General features: G+C 38.6%; 1 non-coding gene across 1 annotated transcript; it reads right to left on the minus strand.

Annotated features, from left to right (window-relative positions):
• Window positions 1-3589: 3589 nt before the first annotated feature.
• LOC128249652 (U6 spliceosomal RNA) lies at window positions 3590-3701 on the minus strand. The gene has a single exon (XR_008265768.1). It is a non-coding gene; the product is annotated as a U6 spliceosomal RNA (small nuclear RNA).
• Window positions 3702-11519: the final 7818 nt, after the last annotated feature.

The raw sequence follows: 11519 nt of genomic DNA on the forward strand, positions 1-11519 counted from the left end.
GAGCCTTAGGTTATATAATCGGATTGTTACCTAACTCACCATTGTATTCCTAGCACGAAACTGACTATTAAGATCAACTGTGATGGACATATAATACTGTACATTTCGGATAATACATAATACACTTTCTATACACACACACACACACACATAAATATGTAACATTCATCTTTTCTGTGTGAGTTATTTCTGTGTATCATTTTATTGATGTTGAAATGGAACACTTCGTATCAGATGTACCATTTACAGTGATTGGTATAGCTTGTCACTGCTACACTGATCTATCAACCAAGAGAGAATGTAAATTAGCCCACTTTTAAATGTTATCCAGATTCCTCTGCTTCTTTTATCATAAACTGACTGAATTTATAATTTTCTATATGTGTTGGCAGACTTTTACATAATTCTTTACTCTTTTACTCTTTTACTTGTTTCAGTCATTTGACTGCGGCCATGCTGGAGCACCGCCTTTAGTCGAGTAAATCGACCCCGGGACTTATTCTTTGTAAGCCTAGTACTTATTCTACCGCTCTCTTTTTGCCGAACCGCTAAGTGACAAGGACATAAACACACCAGCATCAGTTGTCAAGCAATGCTAAATGCTAGGGGGACAAACACAGACACACAAACACATACACACACACACACACACACACACACACACACATATATATATATATATATATACATGATGGACTTCTTTCAGTTTCCGTCTACCAAATCCACTCACAAGGTTTTGGTCGGCCCGAGGCTATAGTAGAAGACACTTGCCCAAGATGCCACGCAGTGGGACTGAACCCGGAACTATGTGGTTGGTAAGCAAGCTACTTACCACACAGCCACTCGTATAATAATGGATCCTAAGTCTCACATAAAGCTATAAATAATAGCATGTAAATACTGGGTCGAAAAAAAACCCTTTGGATAGAAAAATCCAAAGGCTACTTGTGCGGCTTAAACTCATATCTCCTGTAAACATGCTTTGGTCCAATGGTACAACATTTTTCATGTCTACAGATGTGGGTTCTAGTCCCATGGGCAGTTCAACTTTTTCTGACCAAAAGGGTTTTTCAACCTAATATTTCCATGTTATCCTTTATTACTGTATGTAGTGTGCTTTGAAATATATTGTTCCAGAACAGAGTTATTTCAATTTCTCACAAAAATTTATACAATTCTTATGATGTGAAAAACAGATTGTCTCATTCCCGGAAAGACTAAAAAGATAAAGTTTATGGTACAAAACTGACAACAATTGAGAACGCACGCGAAGAATAAATGAAGTATTTGTTCATGTTTGCAATTCCATTGCTTCATATTATCAACAGAATGGTTATCAACTTCAAAACAGGCATTCATGGAAAAAATTTAATTCTGACAATAGAATCTATTAAATTTGGAAAATATAAAGTTTACATTTTGAGGGCCAATACATACATATAAATACATATACAACATACACACACACACGCACACATACACACACACACACAAACACACACACATGCACACACACACACACACGCACTCATGCACTATGCATGTGCGCGCATGTGATCATCAACATCATTGCCATCATCATAATTTAATATCCACCTTCCATGCTGGCATGGGTTGGACAATTTAACAGTAGCTGGCCAGGTAGGCCTGCACCAGGATGCCCTTCCTAACACCAACCACTCCACAGAGTGGACCGAGTGCTTTTTATGTGGCACAAGTACAGGTGAGGTCAGTTTTGGAATGGTTTTTACAGCTGGATGCCCTTCCAAATGCCAACCACTTTACAGTTTGGACTGGATGCTTTTTATGTGGCACCAACACCAGCAGGGTCTCCAAGTAACTTGCAAGACAAGGAATCTTTGAGAGAGGAGGGGGACATTGTAGGAAGGGATCTTGTGTCAGATGATGAATGGTTAGAGTGTGACAGAGAGGCAGAAACAGGTGTTTTGCTGTAGAGGAAGTACAAGGTTATCCAGCCAAAGAGAGGGGAGAGAGAGAGAGAGAGAGAGAGAGAGAGAGAGAAAAAGAGAGCAAGAGTTAGCAAGAATGAAGGTAGAAATAGGTGTGCTGCTGAAGAGGAGGGGCATGGTTACCTACCGAGAGGGGGGAGTTAATAAGAAAGAGGTATGCTGCTGTAAAAGAGATACATGGTTATCTAACCAGAAGTAAGAGCAAGAGAAGAAGGGAGAGAGAGAGAGTGATCAAGAATGAGGGAAGAAACAGGTTTGTTGCTGTAGAGGGGATACATGATTACTCAGCCAGAGGGGAGAGCAAGGGAAAGAGAGACAGAGGGAGAAAGAGTAGCAGACAACAAGAGCAGGAGAAAAATGGCAGTAAGTGCCAGGGTTAATTTGCAAGGAACAGGGATCATGGCATGGATGGGATGGTAGAGTAAGGAAGAGAGAGATGAATTGTGGCAGGTGCTGGCAGGGTGCCACAAAGGAGTCATGAGTAAGGAGTGGGGGTGGGGAATGCTGTGACTGGTGAGAATCTGTGTAAATGGGGTGGGGAGGGGACGAAAGGGGGTGGGTGGAAGCAAGGATACAGTGAGCAGAGTAGTGAGAACTGGATTGGGGAGTGGGAGATAATTAGAGTGTATGAAGAGGAAATATGAGGAAAAAAACAGGAGGTTTGGAAAAGGGGGATGTAGTCTAGTTTGTTGGGGTAGAGTGTATGAAAATTTTATTGTTACATGTGGGTGGAACTTAACGCTTCTAGAACTCAGGTTTGCTGATGCAGGCAGATCTTCTCTAGAACCTCACATCACCAGACCTTTCCTCTGTGAGCCCCAACATCCTGAGATTGGTCCTCACCACTTCATCCCATGTCTTCCTGGGTCTCCGTCTTCCATAGGTGTTAGAAATGGAGAAAGGATATCCTTTCTCCATTTCTAACAAAACTGTCCGATGAACGGGAACGTGAAACTCAGAGTAACGGTTTTTTTGTTATATTTCTGCTGCTTTTAAATAAAGCATATTACTCTACCTCTGGTATTTGAGTACTCTTTTTTCCATCTTGTTGCACATTTCATGTGCTTACTCCGGTATATATATATATATATATATATAGACTTAGTTGTGATCTGAACATAACCGCTTCTGACACAGAAAATCGGGAGCCCTTTTGGTCATTCTATTTTCCTTGCTGGGAGAGTTCCTAACCCATGGGCAAAGAGTGGTTAGATGATGGTGGTGGTGCTTTCAAAGGGATGGCATGTGTAACCTGATCACCTCTGGCGATCAAACTCCCAACCCATGCGCTCCAGTTGCAACACTGATTCTTCCCAAATTTGAAGTCATGTTACTTAGTTTGGTTTGAAATAAAGAACTTGATTAGCTTAATAATCCCAACTTAATCCCGGGCAAAGCCGGGCTATGCTGCGTGTATATATATATATATGTATGTATATATATATATATATATATATATATATATATATATATATATATGTACAACGGATTTCTTTCAGTTTCCATCAACCAAATCCACTCACAAGGCTTTCCCAAGGTGCTACAAAGTGGAAGTGAATCCAAAAACATGTGGTTGGGAGGCAAACTTTTTACCACACAGCTACTACTGTGCCTATAAAAAAAATATGGAATGCTTCACGAATTTGCATTTCATCCTTGTGCAGGATTGCCGTAGCTAATCTTCTCTGTATCATTCCAATTTCAGAATATGTACTGCCATAGCTAATGTATATATTCATACATACATATATACATGTATATATAAACCATATGAAATTGTAGTCATTGCCTGTGCCAGTAGCACACAAAAGGCACCCACTATTCTCTTGGAGTGGTTGGCATTAGGAAAAGCTTCCAGCCGTAGAAATCAAGCCAAAATCAGACTGGAACCTGGTACAGTTCTCCAGCTTACCAGTTCCAGTCAAACCATCTAACCCATGCCAGCATGGAAAGCAGACACTAAATGATGATGATAATGATGGCAATGATGATGATGATGAGTTTGTCCAATGCTCTAATCACCAATCCACCACCCTAAGGTGGCCCTTTAGAAGTCTGCAGGGGTAAAAATTCGCTTCTGTGTGATTTGAACTCAAAATGTAAAAACAGCTGGAAGAAACACCACAAGGTACCCTAATGATTTTCGCTAATTCACCACTTTCAACATTTAATGATGTAGTCTTAGTTACCCATAAATATACTGGATGGCCACTGCTGGAATGTCCTTAATCATACGACTGCTTGATCTGGGCTGACCTGGATCCAAGTAACAACAACAACAACAACAGCAACAGTGGTAACAACAGCCAGCAGTATTTTAGTATTCAATATTTTTTCATGTTGATGTGTGTGTTGACAGTTTAAGCATGACATTTGACCCATATAAAACATGATGAAAAGTTTTCATAAAGTGGTAATTTACTTACACTAAATATATTTATTTAATTATCATTTCATGATTTGTTGTTATGATGTGTGTCAGCTACTTAACACTGCCTAAATTAATGCACGAATCTATAATACGCACTCACACGAACATACACTCAAACTCCTTTATTCTCCCACACTCATATACCCACGTGCACACACACAAAACACATCCTCCCTCCTGCACATACTGGCCTGGCCGTTACTGCTTCTTATTTTTACTGTCACCCAAATTTTGCTAATTTGTATGAAGCATATTGTTTGGAAGATACATTTTTTTTTTGTTTCCGGCTGAGCAGTATCTTTCTTAATACAAACCAGTCAACTGTGAAATAAAAGTGGTTTCTCATATCAAACAGACAGACTGAGAAAAAAGAAGAGACATGCATCCTGTCTTTGCATACTAACTTAGTCCCTAATTTAAACAACTCCGGTCCTTATATTTGTTGGGGGACAAACAGCCAGTCATATTCTTTCTGCTATGGGCACAAAGCTTGAAATTTTGTGGGAGGGGTTTATTCAATTACATCAACCCCATTGCTCAAAAAGTACTTATTTAATAACCCCAAAAGGAAAACAGGCAGGTAAGCCTTGGCAGCTTTTGAACTCAGAACATAAATCTGAAAGAAATGTTGTTAAGCATTTTGTCTGACTCAGTAATAATTCTTTCTAGCATTGGCACAAAACCTGAGATTTTGTGGAAAGGGCCAGTCAATCTACATCAGCCCCTTATTTAACAACCTTGAACGAATGAAAGGCGAAGCCAAAATTGGCAGCATTTGGATTCAGAATGCCATCATACAATCACATTGTTTCCAATATGACAGGTTATTGCTCTTGTTTAGCCTCTAGGTAAGCCCTGACTCTTTTACTCTTTTATACTTTTACTTGTTTCAGTCATGTGACTTCAGCCATGTTGGAGCACCGCCTTTAGTCGAGCAAATCGACTTTGTAAGTCTAGTACTTATTCTATTGCTCTCTTTTGCCGAACCGCTAAGTTACGGGGATGTAAACACACCAGCATCGGTTGTCATGCGATGTTGGGATGACAAACACAGACACACAAACATATACACACACATACATATATATATATATATATATATATATATATATATATAGTTTTAGGGAAAATAACCAAGTTTCAAGAACTCATCGATGAAAATCCACTATCACATATAGAAAAAAAAATTGATTTTAATTGAGTTTTTACCTGTAATTTTGGATTTTGTCCCTAATATTATTATTATTATTATTATTATTATATATATATATATATATACAATGGGCTTCTTTCAGTTTCCGTCTACCAAATCCACTCACAAGGCTTTGGTCGGACCGAGGCTATAGAAGAAGACACTTGCCCAAGGTGCCATGCAGTGGGACTGAACCCGGAACCATGTGGTTGGTAAGCAAGCTACTTACCACACAGCCACTCCTGCACAGACTTTGTGACCAAAAGTGCACCAACCATGACTATCTGATCATTTGGTAGTCCAGAGACAATACTGTCCAATGTGTCCTTCCTTTTTTAAGACAGTAAGATGAAATTTGATATATTTTGGCTGCTACTCCTAAGAGGCTTTGTAACATTTAAAACAAGATTTTTGGGGTTTTTTTTATTGTATTTCCAAAACTAACCTTGCCTGTGTTAGTGCCACATAGAAAGCACTGAGTCTAATCTGCAGTGGTTGGTGTTAGGAAGGGCATCCAGCCGTAGAAACCTTCCTAAAACAGACACAGTAGCCTAGGGTAGTTTGCTACCTGGCCAGCTCCTGTCAACCATCCTACCCACGCATGCATACATGGAAGACAGACGTTAAACGATGATAATAATGATGATGATGATGATGATGATGATGATGATGATGATGATGATGATGATGATGATAATTTCCCTTTCTTATCCCAATTTTCTCCTCTAAATGAGATAGGATAAAATAGTCATTATATTTTCTAACTTGCTGGGTCTGAAGGAATGGGCAGTGCCCAAAGCTTTTGCAATCCCATCTAGACTGATGAGATTGATGTCATTAATGTTCCTCTCAAACCTTTGTTCTTACCACATAGCCATACAGGAATGGCTATGTGGTAAGAGGTTTGCTCCCAAACCACATGATTCCGAATTCAGTCTTACTGCATGGCATCTTGATTAAGTGTCTTCTACTGTAGCCTCAAGCTGACCAAAGCCTTGTGAGTAGATCTGACAGACAGAAACTGGAAAAAGACCATAACAAATGTGTGTGTCTGTGTGTTTATGTCTGTATGTGTGTGTGTCTGTATTTGTCCCTCGCCACCATTTGACAACCAATGTTGGTGTGCTCAGAGGTTTGGCAAAAGTGGCTAATAGAACAAATATCAGGCTTTAAAAAAGTACTAAGATCGATCCATTTGACTAAAAATTCTTCAATGTGGTGCCCCAGCATGGGCACAGTTTTCATGTCTACAGATGTGGGTACTAGTCCCATGGGCAGTTCAACTTTCTCTGACCAAAACGGTTTTTCAACCCAATATTTCCATGTTATCCTTTATTACTGTATGTAGTGTGCTTTGAAATATATTGTTCCAGAAGAGAGTTATTTCAATTTCTCTCAAAAATTTATAGAATTCTTATGATGCAAAAAACAGATTGTTATATATATTGTTGCGTCAGTCGAGGCCTTGGGAAACTCAGGCTATCCTGATGGGTTTTCTAAAGTGGAAAGGAAATGTTAGTCAAGACTCACTTCTGGATAGAATACAAGTCTCCTGTAAGTTTAAGTCCAGCTTCTGCTGGACTTAAACTTACACCACTACCTTAAACTTAAACTGCCACCACTACCACCACCAGCTCCAGAAATGTTGTCTCATTCCTGGAAAGACTAAAAAGATAAAGTTTATGGTACAAAACTGACAACAATTGAGAACGCATGCGAAGAATAAATGGAATCTTTTTTCATGTTTGCAATTCCACTGCTTCATATTATCAACAGAATGGTTATCAATTTCAAAACAGGCATTCATGGAAAAAAATTTAATTCTGACAATAGAATCTATTAAATTTGGAAAATACAAAGTTCACACTGGGCAAATATGTTTTTTTTTTACACCTTTTACCATAAGAATGAATTTTTTCTCCACGCTAACGGCAATGAATTTGCCTTTTGAAGTTGAAATATGTCACAAACATATTCTAACTAATCTAAAGTTTGCTTATTCCTAAACACCACTTGGCACTGATACTGCTGAATATATATATTATATATATAATACATAAATATACATTATATATACACAATTTATAATATATATATATATATATATATATATATATATATATATGTATGTATGTATGTATGTATGTATGTATATATATATACATATATATATATCTATATACATATATATATATCTATATATATATGTGTATATATATATATATATACTCTTTTACTCTTTTACTTGTTTCAGTCATTTGACTGCGGCCATGCTGGAGCACCGCCTTTAGTCGAGCAAATCGACCCCAGGACTTATTCTTTGTAAGCCTAGTACTTATTCTATCAGTCTCTTTTGCCGAACTGCTATGTTACGGGAGACGTAAACACACCAGCATCGGTTGTCAATCGATGTTGGGGGGACAAACACAGAGACACAAACACACACACATATATATACATATACATATATACGACGGGCTTCTTTCAGTTTCCGTCTACCAAATCCACTCACAAGGCTTTGGTCGGCCCGAGGCTATAGTAGAAGACACTTGCTGAAGGTGCCACGCAGTGGGACTGAACCCAGAACCATGTGGCTGGTAAGCAAGCTACTTACCACACAGCTACTCTTGCTCCTGTACATATACGTATACGTATGTATATGTGTATGTATATGTACATTTATTTATCTATTTATTAATATGAATGGCCCATTTATCTATTTATTAATACGAATGGCCCAAAATATGTCTTGTTACCTAGCTGATGTTTAAATATCACATACAATGATATACACCTTCTTTCCACTTCTCTCATGTCTGAAAGCTCTAAGCTGGGAATACCATCTTTCTTAGCCTGCAAACTGATGACAGCTTATGGAAAAGTATTTAATTAGTTAGGTTTGTAGCAGCTTGTTGATATAGTGACTGAGGCAAGTGACATAAAGATGATGACAACTGAAGAATCACGGTTCCTATGTCATCGTATACAGAGCCAGAAAATATTTTTAGTGCCAACGAAAAAATTGCAAGTGCATGAGAACCTGCGAGACAGCATCTGTGCTGAAAGAAAAAAGCTTGCATTTTATATTAGATTACTGTTTTGAATAGGTGTGACGTGTGTGGTTAAGAAGTCTGCTTCCCAACCATATAATTCCATGTTCAATCTCAGTATGTGGCACCTTGGGTAAGTGTCTTCAACTATGATCTCAAGTGAACCAAAGCCTTGTGGGTAGATTTGGTATACAAAGTATACAGAAATTGAAAGAACCCTATCACACATACATGTGCACACATATACATACACACACACACACACACTCACACATACACACACACACACACACACTCACACACACACACAGACACATAGATGCAGATATGGTCGAGTGGTAAGAAGTTTGCTTTTTAACCACATGGCTCTAAGTTCAGTCCTGCTTGGCACCTTGGGTAAATGTCTTCTACTATAGCCCCTCATGAGTGGATTTGCTTAATGGGAACTGAAAGAAGCCTGTCGTATATATTACGTATGTGTATGTGTGTGTTTGTGCGGGAGTGTCTTTGTATATGTGCTTGTCCCCCCATCACCACTTGACAACTGGTGTTGGTTTATTTATGTCCCCGTAACTTAGTAGTTTGGCAAAAGAGGTTGATAGAATAAGTACTAAGCTTAAGTACTGAGGTCAGTTTGTTCCACTGAACTCAAGGCAGTGCCCCAGCATGGCCACAGCCCAATGACTGAAACAAGTAAAAGATAAAAGAAAAATATACAAGTCTATCACATGCATGCATGCATGAGTTTGTGTGCGCATGTGCGTACGTGCGTGTGCGCATGTGCATACGCGCGTGTGTGCATGTGTGTGTGTGCGTGTGTCTTTGTGCATTGCTTGTCTCCCAACCACCACCACTTGACAACTGATGTTAGTTTGTTTATGTCCCCATAATCTAGCTGTTCAGCAAAAAAAAAACTGATAGAATAACTACCAGGTTAAAAAAGAATAAAAGCACAGGGATTGGTTTATTCAACTAAATCCCTCAATACCTTGAAGGGTCTAATGACTAAAACAAGTAAAGGATTAAAAAAATGGTATATTCATACACACACATGCATACGTATATCACATAAGTTCACATATATCTGTGTGTGTGTGTGTGTGCATTTTTGTGTGTGTTACTGTCTCCTTGCTTTGGACATTATGCGATAGTCATAAACAAGTGTTACCATCATACCTTTGCTTGGAAACAGGTGAAGGTTGGCAACAAGAAGGATATCTGGCCATAGAAAATCTGCCTCAATGAATTCTGTTGCCCCATAGAAATGGTGAGCTGGCAGAAACGTTAGCACGCCCGGGCAAAATGGTTGGCAGTGTTTCGTCTGCTGCTACGTTCTGAGTTCAAAGTCCGCTGAGGTTGACTTTGCCTTTCATCCTTTCGAGGTCAATAAATTAAGTACCAGTTATGCACTGGGGTCGATATAATCGACTTAATCCCTTTGTCTGTCCTTGTTTGTCTCCTCTATGTTTAGCCCCTTGTGGGCAATAAAGAAATAAGAAGCACTGAAAAGTGAATGTTAGAATGATAATGATGACAATGCTGACACTGGTAAAAACAATGAATGTTTAGATTACAAGATGACATTTTCAGATTTGGATGTGGATGAAATTTTGATACAGCAGGTTTTCCCCACCTCTATAGAGGGTGGCCACTCAAAATGCGAGAAATAGAAGCCAAATCTTCCTTAAATAACAGCCTCTGGTCTTAAAGAAAAGAAAGGACATATTGGTCAATGCAAACCAAGATAACAAAAAAATCAGAACAGTCATGGTTGGAATAACTTTGATTATAGGCTGGAATAACTTTTACCTAGGTTAGGACTGATGTGAAGCTAAACAGCAATCAATGAAACTTGCATGTGATTACTAGAAATAACAGTCAAATAGCATTCAAACAGCAATCTGCTGTCTTAAATAATGATGAAAATTACATATATCCAGAAAATTGTGCGTGCATTCAGAATAATGTTCTCATGGATACAATATACCTTAGGACATGTGGTCTAGTGGTTATGAAGTTTGCTTAAAATAATAAGGTCTTGAGTTTGATTGCACTGCACGATATCTTGGACAAATGTCTTGTAATGTAACCTGGGGTCAACTTAAATCTTGTGACTGGAATTGGGTAGATGGAAATTAGGGGTGGGGAGTGCTTTTTGCTAGTTTACACTTGTAGTTCAAAGGTAAACTTCATTACATACTGTGTCAAGCTTTATTTTCCTGAAGATTACATTAAGGGTACATGTATCTTTGAAATACTCAGCCACTCAGTGAATAGGTATTTCAGTTGATCGATTAACTGGAGTTACTCATTGTTAAAACAGATGAATGCCTGAGATCCTTTACTGACCATCCATCCAAATTGGGTGACTCACCCAAACCAATATATCATATTGGTCTCATATTTGCTGAAATATCTCATCTGCACATACCATGTTTATTGATGATAATAGTAATTTGCTAACTGAACTGGTTTATTCTGGCTGTTGACTGATTGTTATCTTTCTATCTGATCAGCATCTAGTGATATTTACCATCAATCCAATAAATTTATCTTCTGAAATAGTTCACATCCATCGTTCTGCATACTATGATTTCAACATGCTGGCTCAGGTGGTTACATGCCAGTTAACTGATAAATGAGGCCCTGACAGGTGCCACTACTCAGAGTAGACCTAGGAACAATAGTGGCCAAGAGATGGCCCCACAATCTTCAGAACCTTGGATCTCTTGAACCAGGGCCTCACTACCAGATGCAGTTTAAAGTCATACTCAAGATTACTTTACCTGTACCTTTCGGAAAATGCTTGAGTGATCATGGATCGTCTTTCCACAATGGATCTACTGAATCAAGGATGATCCATCGGCTTAACAACA

The sequence above is a fragment of the Octopus bimaculoides genome, chromosome Z, assembly GCF_046866305.1.
Source record: "Octopus bimaculoides isolate indiv1 chromosome Z, ASM4686630v1, whole genome shotgun sequence".
Classification (NCBI taxonomy): domain Eukaryota; kingdom Metazoa; phylum Mollusca; class Cephalopoda; order Octopoda; family Octopodidae; genus Octopus; species Octopus bimaculoides.